The sequence below is a fragment of the Emydura macquarii genome, unplaced genomic scaffold, assembly GCF_026122565.2.
Source record: "Emydura macquarii macquarii isolate MOO-44397 ecotype Brisbane River unplaced genomic scaffold, CSIRO-AGI_Emac_v2 contig_2636, whole genome shotgun sequence".
Lineage (NCBI taxonomy): Eukaryota > Metazoa > Chordata > Testudines > Chelidae > Emydura > Emydura macquarii.
This window is the reverse complement of record NW_027132773.1, coordinates 14029793-14052511: the sequence shown is the minus strand read 5'-3', so window position 1 is coordinate 14052511 and position 22719 is coordinate 14029793. Positions and strand designations below refer to the sequence as shown.

General features: G+C 40.8%; 1 protein-coding gene across 1 annotated transcript in view; it reads left to right on the top strand.

Moving 5' to 3' along the window:
• NRCAM (neuronal cell adhesion molecule) overlaps positions 1–22719 on the top strand; it is a 274576-nt gene that overhangs the window by 66882 nt on the left and 184975 nt on the right. The window lies entirely within an intron of this gene.

Below are 22719 nucleotides of genomic sequence, written 5' to 3'. Positions count from 1 at the left end.
CAGATACTGTTTTAAAAGGTGCTGACATCCGATTCCCAAGACGTACACAGCATTGGTTCCATTGTGCAGTCAACTGAATCAAACAGCCCTGAAATTGACATACCCTGCATACAGGGGCTTCTTGAACTCATGGTGTATCTCTGACAACAGGTGGAGGGCCAAAATGGAATCTAATGTGGACCTGTTTCTTGTAAAGCCTGGCTGTTGGGGACAACGCTTCTGATGTAGCAGGGGCTCCAAACGTGACAGCAGAACATACACAAACACCTTCCCTGGCACAGACAACAAGGTGATCAGCCTGTAGCTCTTATATTCATTGCACAGTCCTTTGCCCTTATCAAGTGAGATCACAGTAGATCAAGTGAGATCACTTCCAGGCTGTTGGCAAGGTTCCAGTTCTCTCCACCAGGTGGAAGATTGTTAGTAGTGATTCTGCAATGGGGTCAGTAGCGCATTTTAGCAGATCCATGGGGATGCCATCAACACCAGCTGCGCATCCGTTTTTCAGTTTGCAAATGATGCGCTTCACGTCATCAAACGTTGGTGCATCGATTCAAGTGTCTGGGTCCAAAACCACAGTGGCTGCCAAATCGTCCAGCTCTGAGCAAGCAGCAGCTGGAATGGGGTTCAGGGTGCTGCACTAATGTTCCACCCAATGTGAGAGGATGTCCTCATCTGATTTATGTAGATGGCCTTTGTTGTCATTCAGGATACCTTCTGGCATCTGTGATCTACCAGCCTTGCTGGTAGAGTAATATGCCAAGATGGTCTATTTCACGAGACAGCAACCTTCTGATCATGTCTGAGTTGCAACATTCCAGGTAAAGATTTTAATGGATTGAGTGCATTGTCATGGTATACCACAGATGCGCCTGCTGACTTGGAGGACATGCATCTCCATGGGGCTTTGGCACTAGCCCGTCACATTGCTCCAGGGGAAGACAGCACCAGCAGGGCATCTGCAGCTGAGAGTGGGGCAGGGGCTTTAACCCTGGTGCTGAGCGCTAAGTTACTCATGTTAATCAAAAGGAAGAGCAAACGCTTGTCCCAAAGATATTTCATCCCACTGGGTTGAGATGGAGGTGCAGTAACATGAACTTTATCCTGGCCTACGAGTACTCGCTTCATGCTGTGTGACCTGAGCTGTTTTCTTTCTCAGTGACTTCCTTCACTTCAGGTAACGAGGTACAGCTGCTGCCCTGCATCTTCGCTGCCTGTGTTAGCCATCATCTTCAGGGTTCTCACTGGATCTGTCCACCTCGCATAATGCCCAACACGATATTTCAGAGCAGCCTTCATCTCTGATAGCGTAGCCCCAATGAGCGATCCCCTACTTCAAATGTTACATCCCTCCACCACAGTGAGGTACAGCTCTGACTCTGGGGACACAAGTACTCTCTTTGTGTATATACCCCTTCAGATCCCTTACTATAATTTAATCCACTGAGGACAAACTCTAGAGTTTATGCTATTATGATAATACTCACAGGGGCAGTTGTAGCCCTGTTTCCCCTGCATACTACCATTTCCCCCCTCCTGTAGCTGTCTGACTCTGCTTTGCTTGTCTGCCAGCCAGCCATTTTTCTGAAGCCTAGAGTACATCATTTGATTTTAGTTTCTGTCTCTGCTAGTCTGTATGTCGTGACACTGCACTGAGTTCACACTCAGTATGTGAAGTGTTTGGTCAGTCAACGAGAGGAAGCAGTGAGTGTGGCAGATAGTACATGTACCAGTGTGCCACAACTGGAACTATAGACTAATGCCAGCACTGGACAGCAGTGGGAATTAAACACTTTTTGGCTGTTCTTTCCCAATTGACATAATTAAGGGGACCAGAGCAGAATCTATCCAAATACACGGGAAACCCAGCAGGTGTTTTGAAGGATCCTGGATTAGATTTTCTCTGAAAAGGGGGCAGCAATGGATAGAAGATTTGCGAGGTCAGCAAGGTATATGTGGAGAGTCAGATAAACTCTGGGAGGCAGTAGCCACAGAGGAAGCAGGGGAAGGGTTAAGTTTCATGTTGGATTGTAGGCCCAATAGGGAAAAGAAAGAGGCCTTCTGATCCAGTCTTCGTTTCCCCATTATGTTCAATTAAAGTTACGTGCTGTGGCAATGGAACTATGCCAGTTTCCTCTTTGACACTGCTTCAGATGACTGTTCTGATACTGTATATTTCATAGTCAGGTGCCTAAAACTACCTCCCTTTCCCCTTATACCTTCCTTTTATATAATGCCAGGTTAAGCCATTGCTGGAAATTAACTTAAAATATAATAGTGATCTTCCTTTTTACTCCTACCTGCAGATTCCTCTCTGTGGTTTCATCTCAGTCCTCTTAAATACTTTCTTTTAATAAAAGTTTGCAGATTGAAAAGCCAGTCTACACTGACTGAATGCTTTTGTCACATAAATTTCCGCTGACTGTGTAGGACCAGGAACTAAGTCATTATAATATACCAATGAGAAGCAATTGCGGGGGGGAAAGCAGTCAAAGTGAGTGAGCAAGGTGAGTCCTCAGACCAATCTAACAGTCTGGTGAGTTTGCAAGGACTTTAATAGAAGAGGCAGAACATTGGGCAAGCAACTTGAACACCTCCTTAAATAAAAATACACACATCCATTGATAACACAAATACTTATGATTCCTAGAGATGCAGAACATTTTGTTCAGGAACATGATTTAACTCTTGCTCATGTCAGTGGGAAGATTCCCATTGATTTCAATGGTGCAGGACCAGGCCCCTGTCTTTGCTCCTTTGCACCACTGAGAATCTCAGAATGAGTTAATGATAACCTTTAGGGTTTAGCCAAAGAAATAAAAAATAGGGATACTGTGCGAGACATACCAACCAGCAACCTGCACATCAGTGCCATTTGATGATGAACCTGCCTGTCAGCCTATCATTTGATGTGCTTTCAGGACAGATACAATGAAATGTATTCACACCCACCTGCTGCAGCTGGAAAATGACATAAATATCCAAAATAATTGCTTGCGACACTCAAATTTCCAGAGGCTTCTTTGTCAGTAAGGAAATAACATTTAAAAAATGTCCAATCCACCAGACAGCATGCAATGTGTTGTCTGGGACAAAGGGAGGGGTGTCCCATATACAATTTAATGGAAACAGGAGCTTTCTTTGTTAATGAAAAAGGGGTGTTCCTTGCAAAAGATGGGGGAAGATGAGTTTTAAAAAGCAATGAGCACAGTTTGGCAAAAATTTCTTATGAGGTTTTTAAAACATTTTTTGGCAATGAAGTTTTTTTTCAACATACTATAATTTTCTTCTTTGATTCTTTATTCTTAATTTCTAAATACAAGCAAATAGCAATAGAATAAAGAACAGCTGATGCTGAAACTAATTTGGAAAAATAGGAGATGTGTGGGTGTTAAAGCCGGATAGAATTTTTATAGGTCCTGTCTGTCACAATTTTATGGCTGTTGTGACAAAACAGTGATTGATACTAGTTTATTGAATAAAGCCAAATATCAATTCTAGCCAGGCCTTTAGATAAGTTCCTCAAAGGCAAAAAGTCCATTTTCTAAGACCATAATTGATTACTATGTGTTGCATGTGTGTTATAAACTCATCTAACTTGAGCCCTGAGGTGGCTTTAGTATGTAAACACATAGCCTGCATTTCTGCCGGAGTGTAATCAGTTCCCATGCTGCATGAGATCTTTATTGAACATACAGATTTCTGGGTCATAATCACGTAGGAGCTAATCCTGCAAGCTCTCTACACAAACAGCGCTCATTGGCTTTGTGGAGGATGTGAGGAATCTGGTCCTTTCTTGTTTCAGAAACTGGCCATTTATAAAATTCAACTTTCTCTTTTCTCATGATTCTTTCCCAAATGATATGATTGGCTTGGCTGGAGCCTAGTCTCACAATGACACAGGAAACTCCAATCTCCCCGAATGAATTTGAGCATTCAATTTGGTTGTCTGTCCCAGTTGTTGACCTCCTGGGGCAGAATAACCAATCAAGATTGCTCCAGACAGAACTCTCTTCTCAGCAACCCGCAGCCATTCTTACAGAAGGGGAGTGGGGAGGAGGGAGTTTAGAAGCCCAGCCTCTCAGGGCAGCTCTGCTCCCCTTCTCTTCTGGGAGTAACCAGAATGGGATAGCACAATGCCTCTGCTCCTCTCCCATCCCCCCTGCAGCACCCAGAGTGGGAAAGGGCAGAGAGCAGAGAAGAGCCCTTGGTGCTCCCCCACAAGTTTTCAAGGAGAGAGGGGACCCCACTGCAGCCCCCACTAGGCCTGAGAGAGGGGTGTGAAGAATCCTAGGAAGAGCAGGGGTGAGGTTGGGGTGGCTTAACTGCAGTGGAGGGCAGAACTGATGAGGGGCATGATGAGGGATACAGAGGAGAGCAGAACTGATGTAGAGACTATAGGAGAAGGATTGATTTGGAGGTTTGGGGGAAGAATGAATTGCTGGGAAGGGAATGGGCAAAGGTGGGGGCCAAAATCTCCTTACTCAAATTTGGAAGAGTGGGCAATGCTATTTGCCCCCACACACGCATATACTGGAGGTGAGTAGGGGGAGTTCAAACATCAAAAGACAGACCAAAAATTAAAAAATAATCTTTTTAAAAAATCTCATGACTTTTGGGATCTGACTTGTGATTTTTGATCTCTTAATTCCATAAACAAAATTTTCTTTAACATTTTCTTTTGATTCCCCATCCCATCACCAACCGAAAACTCGAAAAGCAAAAATCTGACAAATTCGAGACATCTTTTAATCATACCCTGCTATCCAGGTAACACGTCTCCATGGATAGTAACAGATTTGCATTGTTTGCATTGCATTTTACCATCAATACTAGATACAGTGCATTACTCTCCCTCATGGTATATCACAAAATCTCAGTTGTGACCTCTTGTTTCCACCCCCAGAACATAACACACTTCACACTTAACTTGTGCACTTATGTGATCCCTCAACTTTTGCTAGTATTGTTATTGAGGACGTATTTAAAATGTTGTGTTATACTCAGAGGGAGATTAATGTGTTGTGTGTATGTGTTTCTCCATTATTTGGAGACAGAAGGAAGTTCCTTGTGACAGTACAGAGACTGTGACAATCAGTGGGAATGTGCTATGTGAGCATTAGGGTACCATTACGAACTGTGTGAGAACTTGGCACTTCCGTGCTTTATTTTTATTTATTATTTATTTGTATCCCTATAGTGCTTCAAGCATGAATCAGAGCCCAATTATGCTAGGGCTATCCAAGCCCATTACAAAATGATGGCCCTTACCCAGTAGTCCTTACCTACACTTCAAACTGGACGGTGTGAATCCCAGCTTGAGGAGATGTACCCGCACTAGCTCTGTTAGCATCTTGGATGGGTACCTGCTTTTGGCTGCTAGGCCCTTGTGTCATTTGTGCTGCTATTGCTGCAACTCTATATTTAGCATGCTAGCTTGATCAGAGCTAGTGTGGATATAGCTCCTTGAACTGAAATTTACACTTCCAACTGGAAGCATAGATATACCCTAAGAATAAAACAAAAGAGAGGAGGTGGATACAATGAAGAGACAGAGGGCACAAGGTAACACTGAGATGATTATCAATACAGTGATAATTAACCATCACAGCCCACCAGCTGCCTAAACTATTATCAAGGCTTTTCTTAGGCATCACAGCAGAGATGAGTTTTAAGGAGACATTTGAAAGAGGACGATGTGGTCACTTTGTGGCTTTTTTTGTGGAGAGCAACTTCTATGCATAAATGGTGTCATGGGAGAGTGCATGAAAATGTGTGTTTGGAAAATTTAACAAATGGGCCATAAAGACTGGCATTGAAGGTGGAATGGAGGTGGGAGTCAACATCTCCGTTGTATGAAAGAGGTGATAGCTAGGCTTTGGCTTCGTTCCCATTGAAAGCAATAGACGGAGGCCATCTTTACTAGATGCAATGATCCACTATTGAAGTAGAGACTATTTTTACTGAAGGCATGAGCAGCTCCTGTCCCAATTGGTATCTTCAGTCCAGTTGTACGTTTTAAGCAATGGCTGCCATTTTGAGGAAGGGAAAACTGTAAATCAGTAAGACAGGAAAAACCATCATTAGTAACATGGCCTTATTACAACCTAATTTCTTCAAAGGTAGCTGGCAATAAATTTTAACTGCATGGAAAGTTTGAAGTATAACAAAACTAAACATTTTTAGCAAAAAAGAATTCTGAAAAAGTCAGACAGAGAAAAAGTCTTTAATTTTAACTCCTAAACTAAGTAACAGATTTAATTGAGAATCACCAGAAAATTCAGTCTTTACTCACAGATTTAAGTTTGGTGAAGATACACAATTCTTCATACAAAGCAAAGAGATTGAATCCCAGCTTTAAGTGAAAAAGATTATTATATTCATAATTATATGTATAATTGAAAGAGAGAGGCTCTAATGATGCAAAAATGTGTTTTTCTTATCTCAAGATAAGACTTTTAAGCATATGAGGCTGATACATTGTGAAATCATATATCCTTAATAATAATAAAAAGCATTTTTGATCGGGGGGAAGTGGTGGTACATTTTCACCTTTTTAATTTCCTCTTGCTAAGTGCTGGCTCCCTTTTTTTTTTTTTTCCGTGTTGTGCAATATGATGATATGTAAAGTGCCAACTGCCAAGTAGTCTGGCCTTACATTTCAACAATCATGTGCACTAGTATTAGAATTTTATAGAGACTTAAAGGGAATCTCATTAAACTTTTGTTTATTTGAAAAAAAAGGGAGAGAGAGTAGACATTATGAAAAAATGAGGTGACTGACTTTGATTTAGGTTTTGAAAATAATATTAAACCTTCTTGGATATTTTGATGCTTTTGTTTTCTTTTTGGGTTTTGACGTAAAGAAAAAATTAAAGCCCCAGTCCTACATTCTTTCTGCACCAGAAATGAAATCCAATGGGAGGTTTGGGTGTGAGAGGAATGCAATTTGTGCACTAAGAGTGAAATGAAATTTCTTGTAAAAGTTCCACATTAAATAGTTGAATAATGACTGCATCTCTTCATGAATCAAACCCTTCTTTTTCCCTCTGCTTTTGTATGCCCATACAAATCCTACAGCTTTTTTTCCTCTTTTTATATTACAAAACTTCATTTACTTGCTGGAAAAGTTTGCAGTGTGTATGGTTTAATTATTTTTAATCCTCTTTTTTCATTATATGTGCTTCCAAATTGCCTTTGCTGTCTTAAAAAAAATACATTACCAGCCGCATTATCTGTTGTCGCAGAGATGAGGAAGATTGTATGCATGTGGTTACTTTGCTCCTTTAGATGATATATTGCATGAATGAAAGCACTGAATAAACTCAGAAAGCACCCTTGGATATGGTGTGATGCCACAGCCCCTGTGCAGGAACATTCTTTTCAAATGTGTGTGGAGTATGGCAACGTCAGGGAGTTTGTCAATGCTGGGAAAATGTATCGTATTAGAAACCAGATTAAGTAATAGAGACATTTGTATTCAAAAATGATCATGGTTAATTTTAGGGATGTATCAGGTATGTGAGGCAGCACCAGAAATGTTTTGCTTTTTAATTCTGATTATCACATCAGTCATTTGTAAAGCTGCTAGTTTCTACCCTCAGTACTTTGAGGCCCATCAGCTCTCTATCTTGCAAATGTAAGGCCTTGTCTACACTAGCACTTATGCTAGCAAAACTTTCGTTGCTCAGGCCTCTGAAAAAAACACACCCCTGTGTGACAAAATGTTGCCAGCATAAGCACTTGTATAGCTGTGTTATGTTGATTGGAGAGAGCTCTTCTGCCGACATAATAAAACCACCTGATGAGCAACGGTAACTATGTCAACTGGAGAGCATCTCCTGCTGACATAGCGCTGTCCACAAAAGTGCTTATGCCAGCAAAACTTATGTTGCTCAGGGGTGTGTTTTTTCACACCCCTGAGTGACAAAAGTTTTGCTGGCATAAGTGCTGGTGTAGACGAGGCCTAAGTATTGCAGCGCTGTGTGTTGCTACAGCCAGCCATCTGGGAGGCCTCACTTACCAGCGAACAGTAGGATGAATTGAAGGTGGAGTGTCAGCCTCAGCTTTCAGTGTCCTTGTGTTCATGCTGCAATCTTATTGTTACTTAGCAGTTCAGTTAATTTTATTATTTAATAAAAGGAGACATTATTTACAAGCAGGTTTCCTTAGCTCTTTGAAAATATCCACCATGGTATCATGTATCTCATTTTATAGCTCCTTTATATTAACTACTCTACAAATCACCTGGTATTGGGCTCTATGGCTACACAAGCCCTACCGTATTAGTAGGGGCTTAGCAGCTACTTGTTCTAAAGAGAGAGGGCAGCTGTTTTCTGTGGGTATATCTACAAAGCCTGCAGTAGCAAACCTCCCAGCTCAGGCCAACAAATTGGGCAGAGCTATTTTTAAGATCACTAGTGCGAGCCTGAATCTATCAACCTGGGCTAGACGGCTTGCTGCCATGGGCTGTGTAGACATATCCTGTGAGGGCTCTGGGACTCTGGAACTTCAATACATTTTAATTTTGTCTGTCTTTTGAGTTCTGTACCTCACTGAGTACCTTGTCCGTATTTGACAAATAATGAATATTAATAATTGGGAGTGGAGGTAGACAGTGTAATTGCCCTTGTCAGGTCGGGATAATCATGCAAAAGTGTATGGACCACATGTTCTGATCACGGCCTCCCAATCAGAATGTCCCTGTGTCTTCTGCCACCAACAGCCTGTGGAACAGCTTCCCCATAAATGTTTGGGAAGCCAGAAAGGGATATAAAATATCCATGTTTTGTTTCCCCTGCAGATATCTGGGGTGTACTTGTGCTCATGTGGCAGCTGGGATTTGGTCCTAGAGATGATCTGATACCTTTGAAGATAAATAAATGTGTTAGTGCTCTCCCGAGACCTCTTCCACTCGATTCTCTAAGAACTCTGTTCAAGTCCAGTCTCATTGCTTAAGTTCCTTTATTTGGCATACATCAAAGCTACGTTGAGTTGATCAGACTCCAGTGTAGAGGGTGGGTATGGGACATACTACACATCCAAAGTTACACCAGAAACCTCTTCTGTTTATGTACATTTACACATTACATTGCATTTACTATGTGTTGCATCACACATTTTGGGATTGGCTTGGTCACGTAGGAACCAATCCCTATACAGTATGTACTGTCAGTGCACAACTTACTCCTTCCCTCATTTTATGTTCCAGGCTTATTTTATCCATTGTTATCTTGTCCATTGTAAATGGTTCCCTGGTGTTCCCCATTATTTTAGCTAGTACAGAAATTTTGTTTTCAGCCTGAGGATCCATTTACCTCCCTAATCCTGTCCCCCAAGAAATGAAACCTCACCCAAGTCCAATTATTCATGTCAAACCAGGCCTACAAAATTTTCTGATTCTTGTATGTATGTGTTCCTGTTTGGCCAACTGTCTCATACTCTGTAGAACTGGTCCCACTGATACCAAGGCCAGCTCTCTGCTCAGAGATAATTAAAACAGGGTGAAGTTTGAGTATAAGTGAGAGGTTTTAGCTGTTTATACTATTTACTTCCTTTTTTCTGTCTGAAGCTAGCATATTTGGGGCACATTTCATGAGCATGATATATTACTGGAATAAACAAAACCAATGAGCCCCATTAGATGTGTAGTCCATAGGGTCCCATCATCTTACATGTGGTATTTTTATACAGCTTTGAGCTAAATCACTGATCCAAATGGAAAACCCATCACTCAGGGACTTAGGAGTTCATACATACTCTGGGAGGACATTTGGTTCATAAAGAAATGAATTGATTACACTCACCCATATGTTGTTTTTTTTTTTATTTTTGACAGATATAAAATGGATAATTTTCATTAAATGAGTAATCCAACTATAATTCAGTAAAGATTATTTATTGATTTGTTGTGGTATCTAGGTCTTTTGCATCAGTTGAATTATCACCACATTATACAAAACGTAGATCTTTCATCTTAAATTACTTATGCTGAAAAATATTCTTTATTTTAGACCTGATCCTGTTTCCCATTTCAGTCCAGTGGGAGTTTTGACATTGGTGTTTTCAATTACTTTACTTTTTTTGCAATGTTTCTCTATGAGAGAACACGCAACCAGATGGAATGACTTATCCAAATGTGACCAGGGATGTGAGCGTATTGTGATATATGGCCCACCTTTCAGAGAAATGAAAGGAAAAGCACAGTACAATTCCAGGTTAATACATACTTTTCACTTTGCCAAGGGGCATGCCACAAGTCATGATTTCTCTGCAACCCAAGTGCTAAATGGTACACTACGTAGTGGGCAGGCATACACTACATAGTGGGCAGGTTTTAGCTAGCTGTAGTACTTAGTGTGTTATTACAACATTCATAAACAGGACTTCAGAAAGGGATCAATAACGTGTGTGTGTGTGTGTGTATGTGTTTACATGTACATATATTTATTTTTATATCGTAATACACATACTTTAAAGTCTACAATTTCAGTAGAAGATTGATTGATTGTTTAGCTTCAAACTATTTTAGGTCAGTTGCTATGCTGGCCTACAATATGACCTGTAAAGAAATGGCTATGAAGTTTGTTACAGATTACCTAGCCAAAATATGGCACATAGTAGACTAAATTGTCCAGCAAGACCTGTATGCGGTCACTGGTAGAGCTGGGAGGAATATTCCTCATAACAGCTTTTCCAGTGAGATATGCCTTTCTGAATTAGTGAAATGGAATCAATTTTACGAAATTCCAAGGTAAATATATTTTATGCTGTAAATGCATAAAACATCTCAAAACTACTATATAGTATGAAAATTCAAAAGTGCAAATTGTGAAAAGTTTAAAAAAAAATCCAAAACTACATAGCCTAGTGGATTGAGCACAAAGTAGTGAGCCAGGAGTTTGTTTTGTTGTCTCTGCTGCCACTTAATAATAACTTATAATGCCGTAATAGTGCTTTACAAACAATATTTAGTTAGGTACATTATCTTGTTTTACAGATGAAGCTCAGAAAAGTGGTTTGCCACAGTTCCTGCAACACGTTGCATCTTTGTGACTCACTGTTTTAGGTTAATCCAATAGACCACAGAACCCTCAGGCAAGAAAATTACCACTCAGCCATTTTCCCCTATCTGTAGAATGGAGATAGTATATTTACCTACTTAAATACACCTTTAATCTTGAATATTTTCATGGGTGCTTATGGTAAATATCACTAGTCCTGTTTTGCAGAGCAGAAAATTGAGGCTCGTATCTCAAGGGCTCAGCACTAGGTCTCAGATCTTGCTTTCAGCAGCAGCAAGGCAGGAGTTTTCTTGTGGCTATAAAACATAGGGATGGGCAGATTTTGATGAAAATGCTCTTTCTTGTCCATCCCAGATGACCTTTACTGACTATGTACTGTAGGTGTGGTCTCTGTCCCATAAAGACAAAGGTAGCAGCACCTATCCTTCTAGAAAATCCCTGAAGGAGGAGGCAACAAAAAGACTTGAACCAGAGTGGGAGGTTTGCAAGTTATTGGGCAGCCCACCAGGCCTGTGATAGGAAGGGATTTTTTGAGGAATGTTAAGCTTTAAGGTGCTAATATATGGAGGTCTGAATATTTTCCTAATATTAGGTTTACTGTGAATTTAAATGTTAGTCTCCAAGTGTATCCGTAGTGTATGTTTAATAATTTACTTTCATCACCAGGAAGAATTGTCATAAAATAATAACTTTGGTACCTTTCCTAAATAATAGCACTGCAAAAAATGTATCATTCCTGCCTTCCAGTTTACTCAGCACCTAAACTAGGCCCCTGGTTTATCACAGGCAGAATTTCCTAAAAATGTACATCCCTTCCCATCAGAAAATCAAACACCAACTCCTTAAACAACTCAGCAGTCTCAAAAGAGTCCTACACATGATAAATAAGACTGCTGCTCTCATCAACCTCTCTTCCAGGGGGAAAAAATGTATCTGGGCTATTCCAGAATCACGAGTCCAGCTTGAGATGGCAACTGCCTCCTTTTTCTCTGCTGACACAAATGGCTTCCTCGTCAAATGGCTCCCTCTAATGCACATTAGGCCAATCCAGTTGGGTTATGCACTGGGTAAGTTCTGCAGAGGCTGCAAGAGATAACATTTCCCCTTCTCTCTGAAGGCTGTAGAGCAGCTCTGCTGCTGGTGAACACACCATTCAAAGGCATGGATGATGGGTTTCACAGTAGTAGAACCACTGTTGTGCTGCACATGGGGCGCACTTTTAGCTCCATGCGTGCTGTACCTCCATATGCTGTGCAGTAAAACTATGCCAGGTACTGCGGTCAGGACGCATCACACACAAGAAGGAAGAGCAAAGGATTGACTCCTTTGTGAAAGAAGGAAGAAAGAGACTAGCATTGGAGGTAATAAACAGTATTTTGGAAGCTGATTCTGAGAGTCTTAGCAGGTACCACCCACTTTAAACAGTAATATGAAACAAAAGAGAAAACATAGTCCTATCAGCACTAAGCTATGTGCTTCAGCTAGTAAAAACAATAAATCCTGAGGAGTTTGAAGACAGTATTACTCACTCCAGCACCCTGGAGTCAAGTCTGAGAACATATAACGGTCCTTACGCCTTGTCTATACTACAGAGTTTTGTTAATGCAAGTTACGTGGACGATCAAAAATTTCTCTAATTACATCACTTGTGCATGTTCAAACAACACTCCTGTCGTTGGAGCTCGTCCACAGTTGGTGCTCTAGCTGTGTGTTGTGGGTAGCTGTCCGACTGTGCAACCACCTTTTGCAGCTAGGAGTTGTGGGAAGGTGGAGTGAATCGCAGCGCATCATGGGTATGGGCTCAGTGTCCCATGATGCAGTATTTTCCATCCTGTTCCATGGCTTTCTGACTGCGTTTCACAGCATTTTTCAGTAGCCCCTCTTTATTGTGCACCCGCCATCTCTGTCTGAAAGGATGGATCCTGTACTGCTCTCCACTCTTGTGGTCATGTTGTGAACAAATCGCACATGGTCATACAGTATATCATGAGCTCCCAATCTGAACAAGAGTCCGAGGTGCCTGACTTGCTGTGTGCCATGGAAAGAAACAATGCCAGATTACTTTTGTCATTCACGGAGCAGCTGCACCTGGTGGACCGTTGCTTTTGGCCACGGGAATCAAGCACTGAGTGGTAGGATTGCATCATTATGCAGGTTTGGGATGAAGAACAGTGGCTGCAGAATTTTTAGATACAGAAAGACATGTTCTTGGAACTGTGTGTGGAGCTCGCCCCAATACTGTGATGCCAGGGCACCAAAATGAGAGTTGCCCTCTCGGTGGAGAAACGCATGGTGATCGCTGTGTGGAAGCTACCAGTTGGTTGCAAATCAGTTTGGAGTTGGGAAGTCTGCCGTTGGGGCTGCGTTATCACAAGTGTGCAGGGCCATTAATCGCATTCTGCTATGAAGGACTGTGACTTTTGGAAATGTGTGTGAGATAGTGGATGTCTTTGTAGCAATGGCATTCTCTAGATGCAGTGGGGAGATAGATGGCACACTTATCCCAGTTTTGGCCCTGGAACACCTTGCAACAGAGTACATCAATAGAAAGGGGTACTTCCCTATGGTATTGCAGGCTCTTGTGCATCACCATGGGCGTTTCACTGACATCAATGCGGGTTGGTCAGGGAAGGTGCATGACATGCATATTCAGAAACACTGGCCTGTACAGAAATCTGTGGGCAGAGACTTACTTTCCAGACAGATGAGTCCCATGGGGGATGTTGAAATGCCCATAGCAATCCTGGGATACTCAGCATACCTCTTACTGCTATTGCTCATGAAACTTTATACGGGCAACCTGGCCAGCAGCAAGGAGTGCGTCAAAAACAGGTTAAGCAGGTGCTGAATGACTGTAACGTGTGTTTGGCAGATTAAAAGCACACTGGCACTGCTTTTATGGCAGGTTAGATCTAAATGGGGGAAAATATTCCTCTGGTCATAGCTGCCTGCTGTGCGCTCCATAATATTTGTGAAGCTAAGGCTGAAAAGTTTCCCCAGCATGGAGCACAGAGGCAGATCACCTGGTGGCTGATTTTGAGCAACCAGATATCAGTGCTATTAGAGGGACACAATGGAGGGGCTATTTGAATTAGGGGGGCCTTGAGGCACCATTTTGACAGTGAGCACCAGTAAGGTGTCTTTCTATACAGCACTCTGCCATGCTTTAATAACCTGCCACTTTGCATGAAAATTTGGATGATTCCTGACCGTGAATTGTACTCTGCAAATGATCCAGTTGCCACTGTGTATTAATTTCAGTGGCAACCACCATGTGTAGGAAACAAATAAAGATTGCTTATCTTTCAAAGAGCATGTTTTTATTAAAATAATGATTAACAACATACACAAAATGCTGGGTGGGAAAGGAGAAAACAGTGAAAGGCAGTGTAGGTTCTCATAGGTGTGTGTAAGTCCAGCTATCATTTTGGAAGCTGTCCGAATGGGTTGAGTGAATGGGGAACAGAGACGGGCCAGGAGGTTGGAAGGAATAGGTGGGATGAGTTTAGGGAGGGCATGACAAGGAGCTCTGTATCGGCTGCAGGGCGGTGAGCATGGATGAATTCAGTCTGCAACATGCCTAGGGACTTTAACATCTCTGTTTGCTCCTCCATCGCTTTTATCATCTGCTCCTGTCCTGTCTTTATGGTTTTCTAAGGGGATCATTGCAGGCAACTAGGGACAAAATTTTAAATTCTACTACCGTTTTCCACAGGCGGGGGGTCATAGAAGCCAATATCTCACTCCTGAGGGTATGCAAGGGTGCATCTCCTCCATGCAAACAGCTTCAGACTGGGTCCATATGCTGCTCGCATCTCTGCCACTTTGGTCCCTGCACAAGTGATTGCTGATCAGCATAGGAAAGTTTCCTACAATGAGGGAAGGAACAAAGCAGCTCTGCCAAGGAACCTTCAGCAAAGGATTGTCAAATACCTCCTGGAAAGTTTCCTAGAGATCTCTCTGGAGGATTCCCATGAAATCTTGGTACGCATTAACACGCTCTTCTACCACACTGCTTAGCTGCACAGGGGAATGTGAAACACACGCAAACATAGCTAGTATGGTACATTTCTATCCCTTCACCTATTTGTAGAATATACCAAAGTAAAGGACAGCTCTACTTCATATAACTGAGCATTGTCAACTCAAAATTATCATTTACCAGAGCTCCCCTCTCCTGCATCATGTGCGCCAGAGATGGAGTGCTGGGACTAATTTGAACCTTCCGGTGTCGAAAAGAGGTCCTGGCTTCCCATAGCACCAGATTAACCCACTGCCTATCCTGTCTCATCCTCCAACTCGACCTCCTCATCCATGACTTCATCCTTGGGGTTGAGTCTGCTGTCTTCAGCTCCACCAAATTATGCGAGAGACTCTTGGCGGTGGAGGTTGGGTCGCTGCCAAGGATGGTGTCCAGCTCCTTATAGAACTTGCAGGTCTTCAGCACAACACCAGAGCAACAGTATGACTCCCTAGCCTCCTGGTATGCCTGCCTCAGCTCCTTGATTTTCACAAGGCACTGATGCATGTCCTTTTCGTAGCCCTTTTCCCAAAAGGAATCAAGAAATCTGACCATTGGTATCAAAGTTCCTACAGCTGGAGCAGAGCTGGGACTGCACTGCCTCCTCTCCCCACAGACCCAGCAGATCTAATAACTCCGATGTGCTCCAAGTGGGAAAGGGTTTGGTGTGTGGGGCTGCCATGGTGGGCTGAGAAGTTGCAATGTGAGCTTTCCACGCTGTGCAAACAGGAAATGGAATTTCAAAAATTCCCAGACCTTTAAAGGGGGAGGTGCGGATGCCTGTGTACCTGGCTTGCATGGCAGTGGAGTTCAAACTGCTGACCAGAGTGGTCAGGATGGGCATTGTGGGACACCCCCTGGAGGCCACTTACGGCAACATAACCAAGCGCCGTGTCTACCCTAACACTTTGTCAATTTAATTTTGCTGCAAAAAGCTCTACACCTCTCGTCAAGGTGGTTTTATTTTGTCGGCAAAGCAGGAGAGTTTTGTCAGAGGGAGGAGCATTGTAGTGTGTACACCTCCACTGTTTTGTCGACAAAAGTCATCTTTTTTCAACAAAACTTTGTAATATAGTCCAGGCCTTAGAGACTCCTCTGTGTGATAAATAGCTTAAGCACCTTAGATATGAGAACAAAGTCTCTGCCTCTGAAAAAATGAGTGAAATCAAACTAGTAAGTCTGCATCCTTAGAGAATTCTAAAATTGATATTCCACTACTGGCAAGCAGCCAGCTTCTCCTGGCCTTCTCAGTGAACATGAAGGGGAAAACACACAGAAGAGGTTAGAGTCCAGGCATCATAATCTCTGCACACGTACAGCAGTGAGTGTGGAGAGAGAGAATTTAGTTATTCAGGTATGATTTCCATAATGTCAGGCTACTTGGAAGAAGGGAGAAGCCCACCTAATTCAGGCACCATAAAACGCACTGTAGAAGCAAACAGTATATCCTAACTGTAGATGTCCTCATTGCTCTGAGACTGTTATATAATATCCAGATGCTGATTGACTTGCATGTTGTTAGAGTTGGTTGGAAAAAAATGGGATAAAAATCACATTTTTCTCTATTTTGTCACATTGAAATTATATGACTGGCTTTATATATTATAGATGTTGACATTGATATTATTTTAGTTTTTATTGAGACTTATATCCAGCATTTTACACCTTTAACATGCAAAACTATTTATAGAATAAAAAACTAGGACCAAATTTATATTTACAAACTGAAGACAGTGGATTTAGTCAAAAGTAGGTCCAGGGGATTTCAATCATGATAGGTGGTATTTTTTCTAGAAAAGCAACTCCATGCTTCAGAACTGTTCTTGTGCTTTGCTTGTATTAAAGTAATTTTGTTATCATCCATTGCTTTCTGTTTTGCATATCTTTATTTCATAACCTCAGGACAGCTCTACTACCTCTCATTCTATATAAATTGACCTACTTTACAATTGATTTACAATATAAAAAATCTTGTTTTAATTTTTTTAACCTAAATTATTTTTTAAAAAGATGTATAAAATAGCTAATATCCAGGATCTGCATATTTCCTATTAATCTGTTTTTCATTTGTTATAATGTTTTGAACCTCTTCTTTTATATTCATCATACAGTGTCTTGTTGTTGTTAATTCTGAAAGGAGGTAATACAGAAGACCTAAAAACAACATACATTTTGCCCCAAGTTACATTTTCCAGTGAATCCGGATTTTTACATTTTTAAGTTCATGTAAGCAACATGGTATAATTGCATTAAGAATAAGTTAATATTTATTAATCAAGCCTTATGATCTAAATCCAGTACCCAATCCAAGTACCTGAGTTTGGCACTTGGGAGCCAAATATACACAAGAAAAGGAGAGAGGCTCTGGAATGACTACGGAGCTGTTCCAAAGGTATTACTGCAGTAATAGCCCTAATATGGCCCTTACACAAGGGAGAGGTGGATCTGAGTAGCAGAAATACACCAAAGCTTACCTTTGCACCATCCAGCTCCCTGTGTTCTGATGTTCTGGAGGCTACTGCAGAACTCATCTCTCTGCACATACAACTGTACATCTCCTCTTCTTCCAATCCTGCGTTGCTCCTTAAACTGGTTTCATGGCCAGGAACCCTTCTAAGATATAGAGACACAAGGGCAGGATAGAAGGTGCAACTGTCTGAGACAGCTCAGCAAAAACAAATTCCAACGAGGCATATAAATAAGTTTAAGTATATATATTAATTGCTTAAATATTAATCAAAATGTGCTTTTTTTTTTTTTTTTTTTTTTTAACATACCCTTCAATGTATCATGCATTATCGAGCCTAAGTATTTACACATGATTTAATGCTATTTCTTAATCCATCTCAAAATCAGCAGGTAATTTGGTGATTAACCATAACCTTGATGCTCTTAAGCTATTTTAACCAAATGTTTAAATTTGTAAAATTAATTGATTCAAAGTCTTGTTTTAATTTCTAAGATGCCTACAATTTCAAGTAGTATCATAAGAACCTTAATTGCCTTTTGCATACATGCTTTTTTTCTTTTAAATATATTGTTGCACTTTGGACACCATTACTTATTGAAAGCAGACATCTGTGTTCACATACAGCCAGACTTTGCCACCCTTCCCTACAGCGAATAGAACATTATTATCCGGCTATACTGAAAGAAGGACAGGAGACACTTGATATAGATTTAATCAGGGCGCAGCTTTATTATTAGATGTCTGAGACTACCCGGCAACTAAAAGGGTACAGTGCAGGCAACTCCGTGTTCATTCAAATAACTACCCAGGGCTTTTACCAGCACCCCTTCATTTTCCATCCAGGGCCCCCAGCCATGGGTTGCACCTTACCATCCACTCCCCTCGTAAGAGGGTTAAGGTGAGCTATATTGGCTCCCAGCTGTACCAGTCATAGGAACTCCTAACCTTTCTCCCCCCATTCAGTTCCTTGAACCAGCACCTCCTTTTTAAGCCCTTTATCAAGCCATTTATCTGGTCATTAGATGGAGTACCTGCAGTAGACGTCAACTCCACACTTACAAAATAAGTTGCGACACACAGCCTAACCCCTTTTCCTTCTTACCATAATAGGTCCTCCCTGACACCCACTGTGTGGAAGGTGGAGAAACCCTACTCCATCTAAGCCAATATGGTGGTGAGGGAAAAATTCCTTCCCAGCCACCTAAAAAAGAGCGACTAGTGCAATGGTCACAACAGGTCCTAACCCAACCTGTTCGCACTTTGAGGGATGGAGGGTGGGTGCTGCCTTGCCTGCTGCGTGGAGAAAGGGCTTCTAACGCCCAGGTTTGCACCTTTTAAAGCCATCTGCCCTTACATTCCCAGCGGATGAGTCAGTGTCACCAAGATGACCATCACCCCCACCTTTTTGCAGCAGTTTCTGACCTTCTGACCTCCCCACCCCACCCATAAAGCACAGCTACCTTCCTTTGGCAAGCCTGGACAACATCCTCCCCACTTCAGTCACTCTGCAAATTGCCACACTGAGTAGAGTGTTGTTAATGTGAATAAAGATGGTAGAATGTGGTATGTAGTGTAGAAAATTGTCAGCGACTCAGTATTAATTATTTAATGGTTTAAAATTATCCTAAGGCTATAGATGGGAATTTTGTAAGTGAAACACATGTACATATTATGTAATATTGTACACATACACAAACTACATTAAAAGAACATTATTAAGATTGCAAAGTCAAGCACTAAAAATTAGAAAATGCGAGTATTAAAAAAGCCCATGTAATCTGAATTTGACCCTCTTGTTACATATGCATTATGATATAGTCTTTAGTTACATGTTCTTATACTATTTTTTTCAACAGGACTCCTCATTCAGTACACAGAATGGATAGTGCTCAGTTAATGTGTGTCCCCATGCCTTACTTACTGTACATGATCCAAACCCTGCTCGGAAGACAGAATTACTGATTTCCTCTGTGGTACTCATCACTATAGTTGTATCTTAGTGCTTCACAAACATTAACTTATCTTCACAACACTCTTGTGAGATGGGGTAATATTATCCCCATTTTACAGATGGGGAAATGAAAAATAGAAAGATTAAGGTCAAGAATATCCACTAATTCTGGGTGCCCAATTTGTGACAGTTAGGACCTGATGATTCAAATACTTAGCATTATGTAGCACTTTATATGTTCAAAGCACAGCTCCCATTGAGTTCAGTTGCAACTGGGAGCGCTCAGAATGTTTGCAAATTAAATTATAAGGTTTTAAGTCAAGACACCAGAAAATGAGGAACATGCAGTTGGTGATTATTCGTAAAACATTTGGTTTCCCAGTGACTTGCCCTGCATCACATAGGAACTCTGCGTTAAGGTTGCATGGACAGCCTTCATTCTGGCATTTCCTAACTTCTGAGTGCTTGACTTTGCAACCTTAATAATACTCTTTCAGCATAGTTTTGTATGTGTTTGCGTGAGTGCACCCACAATTTACTGGTTTTTAAAAAAAACTGATTGAAAAACAAAACCCCAGCAATCACATTGACGCCCAGATATGGTCATCGGCAGGGTTGGAAACTTTAGATCCACTTGACTATACAGACCTCTGCCACTTGAGCTCATGGAGTAACTAATAGCAGTGGAAGATTGTCATCTTCCCTCGGAGAGCTATGTGAAGCTATTTGCAGACAGCAGAGGAATGGTGAAATAGGAATTTTTGGTTCCATTTCATGCTATGGAGAGTATGTGCTCTACTCAGCATAGACTCTTCTGCTCATCCCTTCTCCGCAGCTTTACCCGTTCTGCCCCATCCCCTGCAAACTGTCAACCTCACTTCCAGTCCCAGGCTTCACACCCAGTTCCAGTCTCATTCTAATTGCCCAGCAAATCTCCATTCTCTCCATTCTGACTCATTCTTGGATCTGTCTCTCTTCCCTTACACCCCGTCCCTAATTGTCTGCCCCCCTTTCCACCTACTTTCCCTGTCTGCGCTGGATTCCCATCATAGTTTCCCTCCTTCAACAGATCATTCTCTACTCTCACCCACCTCTTTCCCCTAACTCTACTGTTTCCCAGTCTCGGTCTTCTGTGCTGGCTCCTCATTTGGTCTCTCTTTCCTCTACCCCACTGGCCAAAAAAAAAAAAAAAAAGATTTCTCCCTAAGTCGTTATCAGACAGTTGTATGAAATGCTTCGTATCTTAATCCTATGCATCTGTAAACACCCTTATTTTGTTTGAAAGTGCACCTAACGTTTTATTTCACATATCTATAAAACCCATGCTTATACAATACATCCATAGCTTTGCAAGATACTTGGCTTCTCAGTTTTCCAGAATCATAGATCTGTTGTGTGACACAGCTAGAAATTCTCAGACTCTGGATTCACTGGACATTATAGTTTGTCATTCATAATCGTTGGAAGTGTGACTGATAACATATTTGTGGATATATGTATATATACAAACACATGCACTATGTAAAACAAAGGGAATGAATAAAAAGATTTTATAAAAGTCAAAAATTGTACGTGTGCAAGTTCTGTTGATCAGCTGTATTAGAATTACTCTAAATTCATTCCATGAAATAATCACTAAGTAGCATTATTAGTATGTATGCAATGAAGTAGGTCGTTTCTAATGGCCATATCAGCTAGTAAAAACTTCCTGAGGCTGTAAAGATATGTAAAATAGGATGCCACAGATACTGTTCTGCTGACTTAAAAATAAGCATATCACATGAATGTTTTCAGAGACATACATAGAGTTGCTTTTGTTAAAGAAGTAATAGATGTCATGATTGAAAATCTTTTCCTAATAAAAATATATTGCAAGGTAAGAGAATTAGTTCAAAGGACTCTTTTGTTACTCTCCGTCACAAAGAATCTGTTTTATTATGATAGCTGCCATCCTGGCAATCAAGTGACAGATTTTACTATGAGTTCTGAGATGTCCGTTAAATATAGCGCCTCCATTTTTTGAATGTTTTGAGTAGCCCACTGTGTAGCTACTGTTTGTAAAGTAATGTGTCACAGTGGGAGATTGAAAGGGAATGGGCCTCCAGAAGCATTTAGTGCTTAATGGGTCTACTGCTGTAGTGAAGCAGTGTGCAGAAATAATTCTGATTAGGCTTGGTCAATCAAGCTACAAAATCAGACCTGTCCCTTTCCATTCAGCTCTAAAATACAGAAAACAATTATTGTTTAAAATACAATTCTTAAAAGTCCTTGCACTTTTAGTTAAAATACCATTTATTTCTTTACATCATCTGGCTGATTCTTATACCTCTATCAAATGTAGAGGGGATAAAATGGTTAAACTGTTTGACTCAGAGGGGAGATTATTTCTTTCATTTGGGATTTCACTTTAAAAGGAATGAGTAAAACTCTGAAAATAGCAATTTTGAGAATTGAGCTTTCGCAAGTATAAAATTATACTAAATGTGGATAATGGAATAATGTTGTACCACATTTGCAGTGTAATAAATAGCTAATTATTTAGTTTCATGTCAGCTGGTACCATTAAAAACTCTTGCACAGCCACAGATGTGCAATTAAAAAAGAATAACTTTGAATTATGGGATTTTTGCATAATAGTCATTATATTCCTTTAAAAATAAGCATTTGGATTAAAGTCAACAGACAAGACATGGCTGTTCACTTTTAATTTCAATTTTTAAAATATTTTATATTTTTCAGCTAAATAAGTCATAACTTTAGTACTAGTGTGACCTGCAGAGGGGGCACAGTTAAGATACTCTGATTCTGTTAAGTTTAAGAGGTCATATGGCTGTGGTCATTGTTGAACCACACTGACAATATGCTTTCAAGTAAATGACGTTACATGTTAGTTGTGCTTTTCAGAAGAAAAGCATTATTCTGAACAGGTCTTGAGAGCTGAATGAGTTTCAGGGGAATTTTATATATAGTTATTATTGTGAAGATACACTATAACTAATAAATGTTGACAGGGTTTTTAAATTTTTACTTGTAAAATAAAAAGCCATGAAGTTTTTTAACTGAACTTCTCCACAACTTGCAGTGTGTGCTATTTCAAAAAAGAGATGAATGGGATTTAAACCAACATCTCAGATGTTACATGTTTTCAAGGAATTACAGGGCTTGAAAAAGAATCCCTGTTCTGTACCTACATTGCCTGAAGGTAATTGCTTGAAAAGCAAAGGTGATTCAGGGATTCATGAGAAGTGACCCA